The sequence below is a fragment of the Theobroma umbraticum genome, unplaced genomic scaffold, assembly GCF_002168275.2.
Source record: "Theobroma umbraticum cultivar Fairchild unplaced genomic scaffold, ASM216827v3 scaffold_67.0, whole genome shotgun sequence".
Lineage (NCBI taxonomy): Eukaryota > Viridiplantae > Streptophyta > Magnoliopsida > Malvales > Malvaceae > Theobroma > Theobroma umbraticum.
In genome coordinates, this window is record NW_018397262.1 from 1,153,320 (window position 1) to 1,162,393 (window position 9,074).

Here is a 9,074-nt window from a genome sequence, read left to right on the forward strand (position 1 = left end):
AAGAAATACTTTGAATTAATTTCATGTTTTCTTGTGATTGAGGAAAATAACATGTTATTGATGAAAAATCATGAATCTCGTCCAATTGGTTCTACTTTATTCCTTGAAGTGAATGCAACATCATTTAAAAATTTTAGTCGTGGTCATAAACGTAGTCATAATCGTGAATGTCGAAAAGGTTGTCATAATTATCATAATCGTGGTGGTTACACAAATTATTATTCTGATAATAAGAACGCCTACTAGAAGTGGATGACTAGTGAAGAGATATAAGAAAAAGATAAAAAGGGGACAAAGTAAAAAGAATATAGAAAATGCTTGTTATCGATGTGGCATAAAAGGCCATTGGCCACGTACCTATCGTATGCTAAAATATTTTATTGAACTTTATCAAGCATCATTAAAAGATAAAGGACAAAATATCGAAACAAATTTTATTGAAGATGATAGCCAAGTTGATATAACACACTTAGATGTTGCTGATTTTTTGTCCATCCTGAAAGACAAATTGGTTATTTGATTGGTGATGAAAATCCCAATAATGAAATTTCTTAATATTATTTGTTGATGTGTTTTATTACAACTCCATTAGGAACTTGGTATGTTTAGTATAACTCTATTAAAAAGTTAATGTGTTTTAATATGTCTATTAAGAAGTTTTTTTACACGTTTTAAAAATAAAGTTTATATTTAATGTTCTCTTATGTAAGTTTATTTATTACTATATAAATTTTATTTTCTTGAAAAAAATATGGATATTCATCTGCTTAGATCTAAGATCAATGACGAAGATATATATCTAATAGATAGTGCTACAACGCACATCATATTTAAAGACATGAAATATTTTTTTCATTTGACAATGGAAAAAGTTAATGTCAATACACTATCTGATAGTACAAGATTAATTGAAGGCTCCAAAAAAGCCAATATTTTACTATTTGGAGGAACAACATTTATAGTAAAAGATGCATTATTTTCTATTAGATCTCAAAGAACCTTATTAAGTTTTAAAAATATTTATTTGAATGGATATCATATTTAGATAATGAATAAAAGAGATATTGAATACCTTTATATTACATCTATTATATTGGGTAAAAAGTGTATATTGAAAAAATTACCAGCTTTGTCCTCTAGAATGTGCTACTCAGAAATTAAAGTGATCAAAACTTACGCTATAGTAAACCAGAAGTTTACTGGTAATTTCAATGTTTGGCATAACCAATTAGACTATCCCAAGTCAATAATGATGCTAAAAATTATTGAATATTCATGTAGTCATCTATTGAAAAACTGAAAGATATTTCAATCTAATGAATTCTCATGTGCTATATGCGCTCAAGGTAAATTAATTATAAGACCATCACAGGCTAAAGTTGGGATTGAATCTCCTACATTTTTGGAACATATTCAAGGTGATATATGTGAATTCATACATCCATCATGTGGACCATTAAGGTATTTTATAGTTTTAATCGATGCATTGATAAGATGGTCACATGTGTGCTTATTCTCAACTTGTAATTTGGCATTCGCAAGATTACTTGCACAAATAATTTGTTTGCGAGTACATTTTTCTAATTATGCAACCAAGACAATTCATCTTGACAATGCTAGTGAATATACGTCTCAAGCTTTTAATAAATATTGCATGTCAATTGGAATAAATGTTGAACAATCTATTAGTCATGTTTATACACAAAACAGTTTAGCAGAATCATTTATCAAATGTCTTATACTAATTGCAATGCCATTACTTATAAAATCCAAACTCTCAATTTCTGCTTAGGGCATGCCTTTTTGCATGTAGCAGCACTAATATGCATCAGGCAAACGAGTTATTATAAATTTTTTCCTATACAATTGGTTTATAGTCAAGAACCAAATATTTCTCATTTAAGAATTTTTGGATGTGCGATATATTTTCTTATTGCTCCACCATAGCACACAAAGATGAATCTTCAAAGGAGGCTATGAATATATTTTAGATATGAATCTCCATCTATAATTAAATATCTAGAACCTTTAATAGGAGATTTATTCACTGCAAGGTTTGCTGATTGTCATTGTGATGAAACGATTTTTCCAACATTAAAGAGAGAAAATAAGCAACTGAAAAAAGAAAATATCTTGTAATACATTATCATTATCTAGTTTTGATTCTCGCATAAATCAATGTGAACAAGAAGTTCAAAAGATAATTTATTTACAAAATATAACAAATCAGTTGCTAGATGCATTTACTAACCTAAAAAGAGTAACTAAATCTCATATATCAGTTACAAATGCTCCAATCAGTATTGATGTAGGACAATCTGCTATTGCTAATGAGTCTAAAACATGCTAAAAGCATTTTTTAAAACTCATTTCGAATTAGGCATGTGTTAAAGGTTTTTAAACTTGAGTCGGATTTAATGTGTATTATTTCATCAAATAAATGTTATGATCATTCAAAATTAATTCTAAAGAATATTTAAAAATATTGAAGTATCAAACAATTAAAGTTTAAACTTCATAAGCAATTATTTAGAATATTATAGCCGTGAACATATTTTTGGATAGTTGGATCCAATATCCTACACTGATAAATGGGTTCATAAGTGAAAGAAAAGTAAGAAATAATTAGTTTGCTGATAGATTAAACCTTATGAAAGAGAGTTCTTTCGCTTGTAAAAGACTATCAATTGATGTTTGTAACTATTCTCAATAGTCGCATAACTAGAGGTTATGTTTGTTTAAATCAAAAAAATTTTCTCTTTATCATTACCAAAGAGGCTTTCTCTATAGCTATTTTTACTACTTCTGATTGGAGAGTTTAAGCCTTTGTTGTATCCTAAATGCATAAAAACCTTTAAGAAAATGTAATTAGATGCATAATTAATAACAAGTTTAATTATTTTTTATTAAAATTGTACTTGTGATTACTTTTGGATGTTTTTATCAAGTCAAATTATCTTTATGTTCTTATTATAATGTAACTAACTATTTTTATGTATAGGAAAAAGAGATTCAAACAATTACACCTTTTTTTTTAAATAAGAGATGAACATATTTACTATTAAATTAAATATTTATATATATTAAAATAAACATAGATCACTCTTTTTAGTTATTATTCTATGATTTTCGGGTATTATAAATGATACGTTTCGAATAGACAAGATGCGTAAGTGTATACTTAACATGGTTATGTTATTGTAAAATATGTTAGTGTATTTTTTACCATCGGGTTTGGATTTCGGTTTTTCTCTTTGAAATATCAGATTTTGGAAGAATTTCAAGAGGTAACATATTTACAGTTTTAACGTAAACAAAATATTGATGTCATTTATTCCACTAAAACCTTATTTATTGGAAACAGTGTCCACTGTTAATAAAAGAAGGTTCCCAAAATGAAATATATTTTGTTAAGGTGTTGTTTTAAGAAATATATTTTTATCAAATGTGAAAAAAAAACATAATACAACAATTATAATTTTGCTTTTATAAATGTCGCTTAATGAATTTTCTTTCTGTTTTAAATTGAATATCCATTCTATCATTTTAAGATATTTCAGCATAATATCCACTTTCTTCTTTCCTTTTTTTTTTTCTTTTCTTATCAAAAATATCAATTTTTAGGTAATTATAAGGTACTTTTGAATGATAGAGTTATTTTCTGTCGCTATAACGTTAAATTGTTATTCGTTTAGGCTCTGATATATATATCTGAATATAATAAGTGCTGCCACTATTCATTTGACTAATCCTTGTAATTTGTGTGTTTGTGTGTTAACTATTTCATATAAACATAAAGTATTAATTATTATACAAATAAATAAGAATGTGATATGATTAATTAATTGTGTAAAGATTTTAAATACATATACAAATATGATTAATAAATATATAATACGACATGATATGAATAACACATATACTAACATGATACGTTAAATTTTATACAATATAACATAATTAATATAATTAAAATTTATATAATTTATGATTTATTTATACGATTGATACGATTAATATATAATTTATATAATTAAATAAAAATACATATAAGTAAAATATGATTTTAGTATTCAAATTTATAATAAAAAATTATAAATATCATAATATATAAAAATATAATAAATTTTTTATTAATAAATTATAATTATTATAAAAAATTAATAAATAAATTTTAACGATATATTAAATGTGTGTATATAATATGTAAATATAATTAAATAAATTATGAATTATATAAAAATATAGAAATATAATTAATTATTCTATTTTATATATATTAAATAAATTATATACATTTAATATGATTAAAATATAATTTATTTATGTCTTAACATGTCATCACCATTAACTTAAATTTAAGTCCGCTATCGTGTTTGTATCATATTTTCGTGGCAATTCCTTAGTTGTGTTGGTGAGCCTTCAGTCTTGTGGATGAAAAATAAATAGATGGGAAAAGGGGGGTTGGTGGGTTTGGCGGTGGACATGTGGGCGCAGTGGTAGGCACAGAGGGTCCTGATTGCGACAGAAATGGGTTAGGCTGACACAGGTATTCATTAAATGAACTTGAGCGTAGTTTCTAGGTGGCACCAGGTTCTATTTTTCATCATTGTGGATAGCTACTTTCGAGGTATTGTAAAACTGACAATATTGGTATTCAAAGCTACTGCTTTTACCAGCCAGCAGAAATCTAAGAAGTAGGACGTGGGAGATATACAATTCCAATCAGACTGTGGTCACGTCCTTCCATTATTAATTATCAATTATCTCTCTTATTCTAAATCAACTAACAACAATATATATTTAATAATTTTTAACTACTTTAATAAAAAAGTTTTATTTTTTTAATTTTTTTAAAAAAATTTTAATTAAATATTTAACTTTAGGTCATTGAGCTTATTGAGCCGCCGTTGATGATGTGATTAGAATTCAACGAGATTGTCTACTATAGGTGAACAATGAGGTTATTTATCGCTAGTGGAGTGATTCGAGATGCTAATAAAAAATAGTTAGGTGGTTTTATCATTAGACTTGGAAGATGCACAGCATATCGAGTGAAGTTACAAGGTGTTGATAAAAGACTTTGTTTAGTTTGAAAGTTGGGTTTTAAAAAAATTGGTTTAGAGGTCGATAGGAAATTAGGTGTTTATAAAGTTTAATTTTTTTTTAGGTAATTTTTATTTATTGTTACTTTATTGCTTTGCTGATATTTTACTAATTTTTTAATAAGTTAATTTTTAATTTTATATTAATTGTATTTCACCACCCAATTTATTGTTTTGCTTGTCAATTACGATATATTGTGTAATACTAACATTTATGTTTTTCTTTTAAGTTATCACCCTATCAAATCTTACAAAGCTTAAATTTGTGACCCTTGATATTATTGGTAAGAACTATCTATCTTGGATTTTAGATGTTGAAATCCATTTAGATGCTATGGGTCTTGGAGACACAATCAAAGAAGAAAATAAAGCATCCAATCAAGACAAGTTAAAAGCAATGATTTTCTTTTACCACCATCTTTGTGAAAGATTAAAAATTGAGTATCTCATAATAAAAGATCCAATTGATCTTTGAAAAAATCTCAAAGAAAGATATGATCACTAGAAAATAGTAATTTTACTAAAAGCTTATTATGATTTGATGCATCTACGATTGCAAGATTTTAAAATTGTAAGTGAGTATAAATCAGTATTATATAGAATTAGTTATAAACTAAAATTGTGTGTAAAAAAGGTTGCTAATGCTATTTGTTAGAAAAAATATTCTCTACTTTTTCACTCCTCAAATGTACTCTTACAATAGCAATATCGTGAAAAGGCTTTAAGAAATACTTTGAACTAATTTCATGTCTTCTTGTGATTGAGGAAAATAACAAGCTATTGATGAAAAATCATGAATCTCACCCATACCTCCTTTATAGTCAATTGTGGCTGTTTTTCAACTTGATTTTTGTGATCTTTTCGAAATAGAGTCGAATATGCTTTCTCTGTAGTCGACTATGGTTGTTCTAAACTTGATTTTCTTGATTTATCTAAAACAAGGTCGACTGTGCTTGCTCTTTAGTCGACTAGGACTTTATGATCTTCAAGTTTTGCACTTTTTCATACTTCAGATTGACTTGAGCTTCATTAAAATGGACTCTTGACTTGTGTCTTGATGTTCCTTTAGCTTTTTAATGCTTATCTCCTACTACTTTGTCATTGTCTTGTACCTATATTCTAAACAAACATTTCCAAGCATGTTTGCTCTTGATTTGTTAGTTGAGGATGCATTGTTTGAAAGTTGTAAGATGTTTTCTAAGGATGCATAGCTTTTTAAACAATTTTGCAATCTTAGGGGATTAAAAATGTAATTAAGACAATTTCAAATGCTCGACATTAAGTTCAAGAAAACATGTGATTTTTGTCAAATCAAAACACGATGTAGTTCAAGTCTAATAAGTCATTATACAAAATAGAAGAAAGGAAGTGGAAACAACAACTTATAATTAAATAAGTGGCTAAGAGGGATTGGAATACTAAGTATTTTCATCAAATGGCATCTGCAAGGAAGAGAACTAATCTTATAGTTAGTATTTCAGTGAATGATGGAGTTGTTGATGATCTAGATTCAATTAAGAAGGAAATATGGAGGCATTTTAAAAAGTTGTATTCAGCTAGGAGATCAATTAGATTGCTAGATTTAAGATGTGATATTCAATTGATTAAAAAGCAGTCTTGTGACAAATTGGAGAAACCTTTTCTAAAGATGTTGTTTGGAACATGATAAGAGATATGGATAGGATTAAGGCGCTTGGGCCAAATGGATTTAATTTCAACTTCTTCAAATCTCAACAGTCGGTTGTTAAATCTGAGGTAATGTTTTATCTTTTTAATTTCTATACCTTTGGGAGAATAGGACATAGAGTTAATGAAAGCTTTTTACATTAATTCCCAAGAAGAAAAACCCAAGCATGGTGGGAGAATATAGACCTATTAGTTTAGTAGGTTCTGTCTATAAAATAATTGTTAAACACTTAGCTAATCGTCTTAGAGGTGTGATTGGTCAAGTGATCGACGGTTCACAATTTGAATTCATTTTTGGTAATTAGCTTCTTGATTCAGTATTAATTACTAATGAAGTGGTATATACCTTGTCAGAAAAAAAGAAAGGAGGCTTATTGTTTAAAGTACATTTCAAAGAAGCCTATGATAGTGTTTTTCTTAGGAGTTTTGAAGTTAACAATGTGGAAAATGGGGCTTGATATGAGATGGATTAAATGGATTATGGAATGTATTTCTACTACCTTTGTGTTTATATTAGTTAATGGGTCTCCTACTAAGTTAATGAAATTACATAAAGGCTTAAGGTAAGGTTGCCCATTGTCACCATTTTTGTTTAATTTGGTGGTTGAAATGTGAAGCTGTATGTTGATTAAGGCTATAGAGAGGCAAATTTGTAATGGGATTCAGATTGGTAATGGAGGGCCTAGTATTTCTTATTTACAATTCGCAGATGATACGTTATTGTTCTATTAATCTAAGCTTGATGAGCTTTTAAACATGAAAAGTGTTCTACGAGTTCAAGTTGTATCTAGATTAAAAAATAATTTCTAAAAAAGTAGTTTATATGGGATTTAGGTGCGTGGCGAAATGGGCGTCAGAAATTTTTGCTAAGGTCGATTCTTTACGCATTATTTATCTAGGGTTGCCTCTGGGCATTAAATTATCTCCTAATAGAATTTGGAAGCCATTGATTGAAAATGTGGAAGCTAGACTAAAGGGTTGGTAATCTAAATTTCTTTCTCGAGGTGGTAGAGTGACTTTGATAAAAGCTATAATCAACAGTTTGCTAGTATTTTTCATGTCTCTATTTAAAATTCCAAGTGGGGTTAAAAATGAGTTGGATAGGATCCAAATGAGGTTCTTGTGAGCTGGTTCAAAGAACAAGAGATGCGTGCATTATATTAAATGGGATGATGTTTGTTAGAGAAAAGAAATGGATGGTCTAGGCATTGTTCATTTGGAAATCAAAAAATAGAGAGTTATTAAGTAAGTGGATTTGGAGGCTTAGTAATGAGAAGGAAAGCTTATGGAGACATATAATATTAGTAAAGAACGACTAGGAACTTAGTTCCCTTCTACCTAACGTTGATGTTATTGGTAAATGCTCAAGAATATGGAAAATATTGTTTCTCTTTTACTGCCTAATGATAAATTTTTCTTGCATGTAAAAGCTAACTTTGGATGTGTTATAGGTGATGGTGGTTCGATTGTATTCTGGCATGATAGGTGGCTAGCAAATATGGTCTTGAAAGATGAATTCCCAAGATTTTTTGCTTTGGCACTCAATAAACACAACTATATAAAGGAGTTTGAGGAGTGGACTGCTTAAGGGTGGTTATGGATAATTGAATTGAAGAGGCAATTGTTTGATTGGGAATTTGAACAATGGATGAGGCTTTGGAGTGTTTGTCAAGATTTTTCATTGAGTAAAAGCTTCAAAGATAGTATAGTATGGAAAGCAAATGCTAATGGTAAGTACACCTCTAAATCGTTCTGCCGTTTAGCTTGTAATTCCCAATTTGTGAGTAGTGATTTGTGGAAAAAATTATGGCTTGGTTATGCTCCATAAAAAGTGAAAATTTTTGTCTAGCAATTAATATGGGAATGTATTGCTATTAAGATAGAATTAATGAAACACAATCTAATTTTAGAAAAGCAAGCTATATGTGTGATATGTAATCAAAAGCTGGAAACTGTGCGATATTTGTCTTTTACATGTGATGAGGTATGGAGGATTTGGGGGAGATGGTGTTTGGATTGGAAGGTGAATTGGGTGATACATGAAAATTTAAAATTTTTGTTCTTAGCATGGAATTCCTTGTGTGTAAGTAACAATATATTGAAGGTCTAGATATTGGTTTTTTATGTAATCACTTGGTCCATTTGGCTGCTTCACAACTATATCATATTTATAATAAGAAATGGGATAGTGATAAGCTATATGACCTAATTAAATAAAGGATTGCTTTGTGGAGCAAAGCTAGGTGGCCTGAGTTAGTGGACAATATATCTAATATTTTCAGA